At 42.3% G+C, this 11,682-nt stretch overlaps 1 long non-coding RNA gene across 1 annotated transcript; it reads left to right on the forward strand.

The window, feature by feature from the left end:
- The first annotated feature begins 215 nt into the window (after nucleotides 1-215).
- LOC122838472 lies at nucleotides 216-6,401 on the forward strand. Its single transcript, XR_006371898.1, has 2 exons — nucleotides 216-553; nucleotides 2,988-6,401. It is a non-coding gene; the product is annotated as an uncharacterized LOC122838472 (long non-coding RNA).
- The last annotated feature ends 5,281 nt before the right edge of the window (nucleotides 6,402-11,682 follow it).

Below are 11,682 nucleotides of genomic sequence, written 5' to 3' on the forward strand. Positions count from 1 at the left end.
TAAAGTGAATTCAGTTATAAAATTCCTTCTACGTCTGACTTTGTTGTGTTTTTTTTCTTCTCAAGCACAGAAACAACTTTGAATTGACTTTTTTTTTTATGCTGCGTAAAAGTTAAAGACAAAAGGTTGCAGATAAAGACATTACACCCTCCTGCGCTCTTTTAGCGGTAACAGCAACGGGTTGACATATTCGTTTGCCCCCAGCTGAAGTGTTTCAACCTGCTGACTCGGGTATTCTGACCCAGACTTTCTTCCTAAAAGCCCCTTTTTTTTCTCCTCATTTCCCAAATTTCAGTGTCCCAGTTTATGTTTCTTATACCCAAAGCCGCCCCTCCTCCGAGCTTTCCAGTAGACTAATATTTGTCTTTCCGCCTCCTCCTACTCTGCGAACATCTGGTCTCGAGGTTTTTTTTTGAAGCCACACAAACTTCCTTGGATAGCCTCGACATCTTTTGATGACTGCGTACATGACCGTCAGTAGTTTACCGTGACCGTAAACAGTCTCCGCTCTGACCACCAACACAACGCGAGCCCCAGCCGACCGTGAATGTTGGTATGTAAAAATATTTGTCAGTCGGAGATATGATGCACTGCAACTCATCCTGCTGTTTGGTCGCGTCTCCTGGACATACCTTGGATGGCGATTCTCGTCACTTGCAACGTGCAGAAGACTTTAACGGGCGGTTTATGTATGAAATCAGCTTGGCTAACTTTGAAAGGTTATATTTACTGCTCCTGACTAAAACCCCCAGAGTTTGCGGGATGGTCTGCAGGGGGTTGATGTGTCTCTGGCTCTTGTGGATAATTGGATGGATTTGAGAGTGAGGAGGAAATGAAAAACATGCCAGCGGCTTCACTTTGCAGCCTGTTTTTCTTCGTACTTTGCTTCTGCATTCAAAGGTAGCTTTCTGGGAAATGGAAAGGAGGAATATGAAGAAGCCTTAGATGGATAAAAGTCTCCTAAAAGTGTGTGAGTACTTGTGAGCCAATGTGTGTAAAGTGTGTCCCCACATGCTGCAAAGTCAAAAACCATGAAAAAAAATAATAAAAATGGTCCTATTTCCTCAAAGCGATGGAAGTCATTACGGCACTGGCTGCCCCCTCTGATTGAAGTCTCTTAGTCACAATGGGCCTGACTGACTTGCGCCGATGCTGGGTCGGAGAGAGCCAGCGAAGTAATCAGGTGGGATTGAGAAGGAAAAGAAGCGTTCAATCAAGCCCCCTGTCCGGCCATGCGCTGCAGGTCGGGAGACCGTGGATTTCATGAGCTGCAACCTTTTCTAAATGCTGGCGTCAATCAAAGAGCGCTAACCCGGCAGAGATGCACTCAAGCACACAGACGTCACGCAGGCCTCAAGTGGGATGTCTGAAATTATCGACGCAATGAAGCCGTTTCACTTTTGGCATACCTGCTGTACATTTCAACAGCATGTGAACTCGATGCATCTGATGATCCATTATTTGAGCCACTCCCATAGATGGTTGGAATGTGTTGAAAAATGTTGTGGTTTGATCATTACAACTTACTACGGAGCACACTGACTGGCCACTACTGCATACCACTTGCATTTGTGCTAAAAACCTGATTTCTTGCTAAGCAGTGCAGACACTCTGTCTGCGCCAACGAAGATTCACTCAACCAGCCATGCTGAATGTGTGAAGCTTCTCCAACATTGGGGGCAGCCCAATAGTTTTTCCTGTTAATTTAGCTGGAATCTGTTTGAATGTGTGTGGAGTTTCACATCACACAATAGAATAGAAATATTATTGTCCCACAATGGGTACATTTCTGTGTAACTGCAGCAATGCGACAGGCAATAACAACAAACAGATTCACACAAGGATAGAATATAAAACATATATAATATACATATAATGTAACAACAATGTTTCTGTGTTGTAGATGATCCAATACATGTACATTACAAAGCTTGACGTTGAACAAAAATTACTTTATAACTTCATTTGTAGATCCACTTGAAACATTTTTAGAGAAGTTAACAAATGTGGCAACATAATAAAGTGTTGGAAAAGCTCAGAAATAACTTTAGGTTATAAAGTAACGCATCGGGTTCGTAAATGTTTGTCCTTTACTTCCTTTTCTTATAACACTTTAGAGTCTACATCTGCAAAACTACAAATAAAATAAAAATGTCTGTAGGCTTTATGCTTAAAAGAGTGACTTTTGGAAATCTTTGCAATGTTAAAATTAAGCTGACTTAATTTCTGTCATTTCAAAAAAATAAAATAAACTATGTAAAATATGTTCACAAGTCTTCTAATATGTTAATCGGGAATTAAATTTTTCAGTCTACAGCCTCAAATCCAAAGTTGTAAGTCCAATTGGTGAGATATTATTTTACAGATCACACCGAGACAAATAATCTTAAACCATCACAGGCAATGACTGAAAACTCACTAAACTCGTTTACATCCTGAATTTATTTCGTCTGTTCAGTCAAATTTGGAAAACAATTTGTTGTCGGAGGAGTCCACATTTATTGATCCATGTTCATTAAAAAACTAAAAGAAATATTGAACGGAGGGTTTGGGGGGCAAAACAGAGCAAGAGAGACGGATTCTGTGGGAACATTGCTCTCTGTCTCTGTAGGTGGCAGCGTCGCACAGTTTTCCAGCTGCAGCTGTGAGTGTGACTGCACAGATCAATCCCTCTGATGGAAAAATTCATTGTGTATATAAACATAGCAGCATCCCGTTTTACTATATTTGTCTCACTTAGACATAAATGTCAAATGCTCACACGCACACACACAAAGAAACACTTAGACTGATTTGATTTCAGGCTTCTCAAACAGTTCAGAGCTTTGGTCTAAATGTACCAGGAGCGGAAGGAAAACAGCCGATAAAGGCAAGTCAAGAGCTCCAGGAAAGAAAAAAACAAGTCGGTTCTTTGAGTGAGAATAAACTTTCCTCCTGCATTCATTTGCATTTATGTTTCCAGCAAATAAATCTTTCTTGTATTGCAGAGACAGAGGCCTGCCTGTGAAGAGGTGGAGAGAAGAACTCCAAGCTGAAAGAGAGAGAGAGAGAGAGGAAGGGGGACGAAACACAGAATAAAGCAAGAGACTAGAGGAAAAAAATCTCTACGACGGAGAGAGTCAAATGGACAGAAGCGGTGTGCGACAGAGAGGAGGAATGCTGACGGGAAGGGCTTCGACGACCCATTGCAGCGTGGCGAAAGGGAGACTCTCCGTTGAAAGACGGAGACGGATGTTACCCGGCGGTTCGTCACGTCCCCCTGTGGGGTCCGGAGGGGCCCCAGCGGTGTCTCCCGCCTGCTGTCAGGCCTCTCGCTCCATCGCCCTCTGCTCTTTTTCAACATCTGGAGCCTGTTTAGTATCGCAAACACTGGAGCCCCAGCCACGACAAGTCAGCTGAGAATGACTGTTTTGGAACCTTTTTAGAGAGTGATAGGATTTAAGTTGAACACTACTCACCCTCCTCCATTACCCCTATTCATTACATTCATTGTAGCAATCATTCCTAATCTAGTAGCTCTAAATCACCAGGCCTCCTTGTGCTAACCTCAAACTGCTAAATCATGTTTGAGTAAAAACTTTGGTATTTTTACTGGAAGAAAATTTGTTGTTTTTAATGGACGAGCCTTCCAGGAAGGCATGCGTCACCGTGGGGCGCCTCCGCGATCTCAATTAACAACGGCCGCTGTAGTGCTTGCAGATGCTGCGCCGCTCGAATTTTAACTGCCTCGGCGCTGTTTCTTTGCTTGTCAACACGAGTGAGTCACGTTTTACGCTGAGGATTTTATTTATTTATTTTTTTTTACATAAGCTGCAAATCACCACCAATTTGTAGGTATGCATGTGTTTGCGCTCAACCCGGCCCCTGCGGCCGGAGGATTAGAGGCGGGCAAGCGGCTCTCTGCGAAAGCGTTTAAAGCTCTGATTTCCACGCCGCTCGCTCGGAAGATGGGCACGCCATTAATTCTGAGTGGTCAGCGACGTGACCTCCGACCCCTACCCCACACCTCTCCCAGATGCCCGCTCGTGGGAACCGATCCTTCAATTTGCCGCGTTGGTTCAGGGTCGCAAAGCTCTCCTCTGGTCAAAGTAGAGATGCTACATAAATAATGTTTTGGAGGTGGGGGAGTGGCATTTGTAGCTTTTAGATTTGAAGGTGCTGACAGCAATTAAGTTGTTTTTTTTGTTGTTGTTTGTTTTTTTAAATATATACATATATGTACACGTGACACAAAGCCAACAAAGTATCATTGGGACACATTTTCCGCACGCAGCTGCGCTACGGTTTGCTTGTTTGCGTGCGTGTGCGAGTGTGTGTGAACAGTCAGAAGGGGGTCGACGTGGGAGAGGTGGAGGGAGTTCCTGGGCACCGGGCCTGTGACAGTAAAACATTTCAGAGGCCGTCCGTCAACGGCCTAATGGCTTCAGCAGACGGGGTCTGGATTTTGGCTTTTCCCCACCGCCGACACCAGCGGCCATAAAACACTGCTTGTTTGGAATGCAAGACATGGATCCAAAGGATGTGAGCAGGAACGCCGCGGCTTCCAAAATAAAAGACATCGAGGCTTTTCTGTTTAAAAGAAAGACGTCAGAGGATGACGGGTTTTTGCAACTCGCCGTAGTGTGAAGGCTGCGTAGACGGGGGAAGGAAGGTGTCGGTGTTTACAGGACCTTTAACACCCAGAGCCAAAAGGAAGGGAGAGTTTAATGAGTCTGGGAAACAAAACAACAACAACAAAAAGTCACTGTCTCTTCATTTAATCTGAAAAATAAGATGAAAACAAATTGTTATTTTTAATTTGTCGGGAGCTGCAGAAGGCGATGGCTCGATGCTTTTAAAGTGAGTTTGTGAAGGTTATAAGCAGGTAACACCGCTGGCATCTTCACTTAGTGTAAATCCAGATTAGTTGTGCCCTGAATGAGCCTAAAACAACATCACAGTGGTGTCAGGAAATGCTGTTTTATAAACATGTGAACTGCATTTTTAACAAAATTCTATTTGATTTCTAATTTATTAAGGAGAAAATGCGGTTACATGTCAGAAAAATATTTAAGAAAATTGAGAAACAATCATGATTGCCTTGTATTAATCACATAGTGAGCAGTTGCTGGAGGACTCGGTTGCAGACGTGATGGTGGGGAAGAAAAAAAAGCAACAGCCCTAACCTAAGAGAAAAAAAACAAAAAGAGAGCAATGGAAGGAAAGAGACTAATAAACACAAAAAGACCTGAACTGAATACAAAATATCTAGAAACCAAAAGGGGAAAAAGTCAAAATCAGCAAAAGATTCTAAACCAAAACGCCTAGAGAACAGAAACGCGACAATTAATCAAGGAACTGACATGCTAGGATCCAACCTGTACGGCAAGACCACAACAACAATAATGAACAGCTCTTGAGAAATCACAAAACAAACGCAAGAAGAAAAATCAAAACACAAACACCACATAAGAATCTCACACGAGAATCTGGACCCATCGCTTTAGAGGGAGTAACAACAACTGGGTCAATAGAAAGACATACAATGTTTAGGGAATAAAGTAATACACATTGGGAAAGGAGAAAAAAATAATCAAAAGAAGGATACAAAATGTGATGTCTGAAAATCCCTCAAGGCTTCTGAAATAAACCATATCCAAACCCGCAGCATGATTCCTACACTGCCTGGTGCTGCCCCACCTCGTTCATTAAGGGTGGAGGCTGGGTCACAGGTATGAACCGCCAGACAGCAGACTGCTTATCTACGAAGTGCTACCAGCAAGTTACCAATCTAATAATAATAATCAAATGAATCAGTAGTTCTTCTAGCTGAGATTATGACTTGATAAAAGAGCCTCACTGCCTAACGACGGGTTCTGTTAATGAATGGCTTTAATCTCAGTTTCACAGTGTCTCTGTGTCACTGAGGTCATTGTCATTTGTTGTTTGCTCACATCAACTCTCATAAGCCACTTTCGTAGGCGTCTTCGCCATGGAAACAGAGACGCGAGGGTGATTAGACGTGTGAGCAAACGCACCCGAAATGAACTCGATGCTTTTCGGGGCCGTTAGCAGAGAGCTGAACCGAGTTGTGTTTGGTGTCCCACTGACGGCGGATCTTTAACTTTCTAATGATCGTTTTGTTTTATTTTGCTGGATGTCTAACACTGAGCCTCTTAAGCCTCCGTTTTATTTAATTGTTACAGAACAATAACCTAAATCACCGCCTGCTAGAGCTGCCTTTGAGTGGAAGTCAGTTTAACATTGATATTTGATGTGTATTTGCTTGATGTTTTTGACAAAATGTAATGTTTATTGCTTGTTTCAAAATTGCTAACTGTATGTTTTGATGACGGGAAATCACATGGTCTTACCTTGTTTCTGAAATGTGCTGTGTATAAATAAACCTGATTTGACTTTAATCGATAGGTATAGGATGTATTTATCCTATACTATTGGATCGAGAGGTGAAAAAACTTACTGTAGAGCACAGAGTAAGGAATAGGATATCATATTTATGTTGTTTGAAATCAATATAGATTATGTTTTTAGCCTATGTCTTTAGTCTAGATGCCCAAATCCTGTTAGTTTTCTCTGCTTTATTATGTTTTGCTGCGACCTAATTCATTTTTATGTGATAAGTTCAGGAACGTCTTAGTTTTATTTTATTTTGTTCTGAACTTTATAGGCTTGATGCTTAAACTTAAAACTAGCAGTGATCAAATTTAGCAGATAAAAGAAGCTTAATTTCTTTTGCTAAAGTTGTCCTTTAATGATGCCTATATAGCACACAGTCCACGTGTTTCGCTTAATTAAAATCATATTTTGGATCAATTTAAAGCTTTTCTGAGCTTTACATCATGTTATAATTAAATTCCCAAAATCGACTCCCAAACTCGGCTCCTTCAGACTAGCCAGCAGCAGTTAGCAAACACTCTGGTGGAATTGCATTCTGCTGAGCTCATTATAGGAGCTGCTTCTCAGTGCAACGCTGGCAAAAACGTTCTTAAAGGGTTAACAGAGGAGCCATGTTGTGGTGACTTCCTGGAGGCGGAGTTTCAAAAAGAGCAGGAGCTTCTTAAAGAGACAGAGGCCCGATTTTAAGGTTAAATTGCAATTTTACTTCAAATTTTATATATATAAAACATTTTTCGCAACAACAGACATTAACAGTTACTTAACTGTATTATAAAATAGTTTCATGTGGCTGGAAAACACATGAAACCCTTTTTAAGTAAATGAAATAAATAAAACAATTTCCAGTGAAATGACTAGATAAAAGCCTCTCTGATCTCATGCAAATGTAATTTTTATATCACTAAAGGTTATCTGCAAATCAGTGGAAGAACAGTGTTGTGAATAATTCATACTTTGGTCCATCCATTACACAGCCTGTGTTTCTTACCTTGACTACCAAGTACATCTTAGGTGAGAAAGTCTAGCTCCTGTAACGGATCAGCACCTTCCCCATAGACTGTGATCAGGACAGGTTCTCGTTCAGTTTTCAAACCGTCTTTCTTTAAAAAAGAAAGTTGATTTCGTCCCAGAGAGACCTAACACAAGACGGCGTGACATGTGGCTCGAGGTTGTGTGTTCTTTTGCACACAGTGAATCAGAGGTCCCCGAGTCAGAGAAAGACATCACACTGTCATTGAGCTGGCAAATCAAACTCTTCTGCTTCTCTCCGAGAAACAATTTAACAACTCACTGGACACACACCCTCACCCGGCCAACAAAAGAACAACGGCGAGAGACGCCACGCACACGAATTACAATATATGTTGCTTTTTGAGTCCTAAGCCGCTTTCAGTGGGAGTCTGTGTGAGTTTTATTGCTCATGTGTGCAATTGAAGTCGGATGCATGTTTTTCCACACGACAGAGGTAGAGGGCAGTGTTTGCCTTGTCCAAATCATCCTGGCTGCATGAGATGAATTGAATGTCTGTGACCGAATAAAAGTGATTAGCTCCAGTTTTCAACTCTTAACAAGTGTCCCACGCAGAAATAAACGACACCCTAAAACAAAACTGACGAAAGCAAACTTTACAATTACTAAAGTTTGGAGCTAAAACGAGCCTCCGACGATCCTCTCCTCGAGGTTTACATCTCTTCAGTGCTTTGGTGATCCTAAGAGGGATTGTTGGCCGTAATTGGTGCTCTAACGCTTTTGTCTCCTCTGAAGAGACACATTGAGAGCATCTTGAGAATAGTCCTGAGTGCATCTGTCTTCTGTTGAGGAGTTAAGAATAGTTTGCTTCTTGAAAGCGGCCTCATTTACCCAGAGAGTCCGGGCCTCCGCCAAACACGTTGAGGACGCTGCTGCTGGAAAACTTTGATCTAAAGAAACGTGGAAACAAAATACAAAAAAGGAAAAGAAAAAAAACACTTCTCTTGCTGGATCAAGAGAAGTGGTTTTTGTTTGGCTTGAGTTGCTGCGTCTCTCATTGTTAGATGGATTTTATTTCCCTTTAAAAATGTGTAGTTTTATTTTACTTTTTCGACGTCAACTCCTATTTTCTGTGACAATTTTTTGTTGTGAAAGATATAAGTCCTCTATTTTAAGCCTAACTTCTAATTAGCGTAAATATCTGAACTCTTTTTCTGGGGATTGTACAGAGAGCCGCATTAATCTCCATAATGACTGAAATTTTCCATATTTTGTCATCTTTCAGCCAGTACAGGCCAGTCAGTGGAGAGCAAATCAGTTGTGGTGACAACTGATGTTGACACCTGTGATAAATATCTCTATTAATTTATAGACTTCTTGCCTGGGCTGTCAGTGTGTTATTTACTAATAAGTTGACTTGTGAATGCAGCTGGTTACTACTTATGTTATTTTATGTTATTACGTTTTATCAGACGGGGAAGAACAACACGTGACAAATGTTCCATCTGCTTTAAGTTGCTTTAAATTCCTTTAAAAATACGTTTAAATTTGTGATTTTACAAGAAAAAAAAAACAAAACTAAAAAATTTAGGGTCTGGACAATAAATCAATAACAATACGTATCGCCATAGAGACGTTATCAATATCAACAGATGTCCGGAAGAATATTCAGTCCTTTCACTGAACTCTGATCCAGAACCGCACAGCATGCTGGGAGACGTAGGCAAAGGAAAGACTTAAGCCGCTTAACTTCTCACTGTCAGCTGTTCAAGGCGGGTGGCATCAAGTAACTCACTTGATCTTTGGTTGCCCAGCAACGACCCGTTATGTCAAAACTACTTGAAAATAAAAAATAAATAAAAAAGAAACAGCGTGGTGAGACGGGAGAAAATCACTACAGCAGCTCGAGTGAAAACTATAAATAAAAAACAAAAAACGAATCAGTAACTATAGGTATCCACTGATATGAAACCCTTCCACCGGGATACGTTTTTCAGCTACGTCCTCCCGCCCTGACTCAAGGAGTGCGAGATTTGCAAGACGCTCCGCACTAAATGCAGGAAATGACGATCTGGCTTCATTATCAAAACAAACATCCTCCTATTCCTTCTGATGAGGAAAAAGTCTTTGCTGATGGCAGCAAAAGTACAGCTGCCATCCAAGACGCAGCCGAGCAGCCAAACCTCCTAATGTTTCACGTTTGACGTTTGAGGCGAGTGACTCCCCGAGGTGCTGCGCGCCGCTCGGCAGCAGACAGGAGGCCGGCCAGGCAGCAGACTAAACAGCAAACAGACGCCTCACAGGGAGAAGTCAGAGTTTAACTGAACCGTCGTCAACTGAGAGGAAACGAACAGAAACTCGTGTTTTGCACACCCGACGAGGTCGCTGTCTTCCACAGTCAGAGGCACAGACGCAAAAGCTGTCTCGTACGAAGGAGCGTTTTCACGGTTGTCGTAATTACACGGCGACAAACGGCACAATGACGAGACCAATGAGAGTGTTTGTAACTGAGTTTCGTGCTTCTGCGTAATTTATGTATGGGAGATGCGTCTGCTGGAGCCTCTGTGGTGCGGGGCCGTACAATAGGAGGATCCGGCTTTATAGTGGGAACCTCTTTTTGGCCCGGTGCCAACAATCTGGCTGTTGGTTTAGCCATTGATCCCTGGAAGTGGCAGTGGAGGCTTGAGGCCACACTGGTGTTCGTATAAATCACAGGATATGGTTGTTTTTGCTGTGGTTGACCCCCCCTGCCATCATCCACCCTCAACACCCCTCCACTCCTCTCTCTATCTCTGCGATCCCTGAAAAAGCCGAGAGGTTTATTACAAAAGGCTCAAAATAGTCTTCTGCCTCCAGACAAAGCCAGCAGGCCACAACACAGATCGACATAGTTCTGAATACGAGTCCTGCGCTCGCAGTGCTATACATACAAACTGAATTCTTTTCTCCGTTCACGGACAAGCCTCCTACGCAGTCGCAGACAGACAGGCTGGCACAGGAGCTGCAAATAGCTGCTACAGCTTATGTTCTTTAATTAGAGGCAGGTTAGTTACAGCTGAGATGGCTTCTGTCGGGCGGGTCATTTGTGTCTCAAGTCTCCATGTGCTTTTAAAGTAAGACACGATCCGACACAAGCCCAAAAAGCATGCGCTTTTTATTGTACTTCCTGAGTTTATACATTCCCCCATAAGACTCAAAACCTGCCTGCATCGCCAGTCACACGTGTGTTAGATGTCTGTATCATAGTAGAGAGCTGTGTCTTCTTGACACACTGCTTTAGTTTTTTTTGCTTATTTATCATGTGAAAATGTCAAACTTTAAGATATTTTGACTGATTATATGTGATAGATCTACTCAGAACAGTGCAATATTGACAGATGAGAGGATAAGGAAACATTGTTCTGATTGTTTTTCATGACTAAAAATTTTAAGGTTTCTTCTCACCTGGTCAACAGGGATAAATTGGGAACCAAACTTGCAACATTTGTTCCATTGCCAGCTGCTGCGGTTCACTGTCACACTGCACTGTCAAACCAACCAAACCCTTTGAAAATCTGTTCCCCTCCTCGACTGTGGTGGGCTCACTTCAACCGAACCGAGCCCAAAGTCTGTAGACAGACCAAAGTTTGTTCTTTTTGGTCCACATCAGATTTCAGTTGCACATTTCCACGTCCCCAAACAAACCAGAATTCCTGGGCAAACAAACTGGGAATCGTTTAATGCTGAATAAACAAGACTGGTGTAAATACTCCTTAAATGTGCTTGTCATAAATTTTATTCAATCCCAACCGAGTCAGTACTTTCTGGAAGCATCTTTTACTACGATGACAACTTCAAGTCTTTTGGGATATGCCTCCACCGGCTCTCCACATCTCCAGACATATTTGCCCATTGTCCTTGGCCAAATCACCGAAGCAAAGCGCGGCAAAATTTCAAGTGTCGACACACCTTCCCAGTTGGATTTAGGTCTGCACTTTGACTGGTCCATTCTATCTAATGCAGCTCTTACAGTGTGCCTCCGCTCCACTCTTGCATGAAACCATATTTCATTGTTACAAACCAGATGTAAGGAAGGAAAGAAATAAATCTTTTGTCTCATCCAACCAGAGCGCCTTCTTTCACGTTTCCTGTGAAGAAAGCCAGACGAACTCCTGGCTTTCTTCCTGTCAGTCTTCCATAAATACCAGATTTGTGGAGTGCGTGACGAGGAGTTGTATTGCTCTTTGTACAGATTTTCTCCTTTAAGATGTGGCCTTTGGATGCACTGGATTTCTGTTTAAGAGTATCGCTGTAAATTGGGGGATGAGTTCAAACAAA

This window comes from Gambusia affinis, linkage group LG10, assembly GCF_019740435.1.
Source record: "Gambusia affinis linkage group LG10, SWU_Gaff_1.0, whole genome shotgun sequence".
Classification (NCBI taxonomy): Eukaryota; Metazoa; Chordata; class Actinopteri; order Cyprinodontiformes; family Poeciliidae; genus Gambusia; species Gambusia affinis.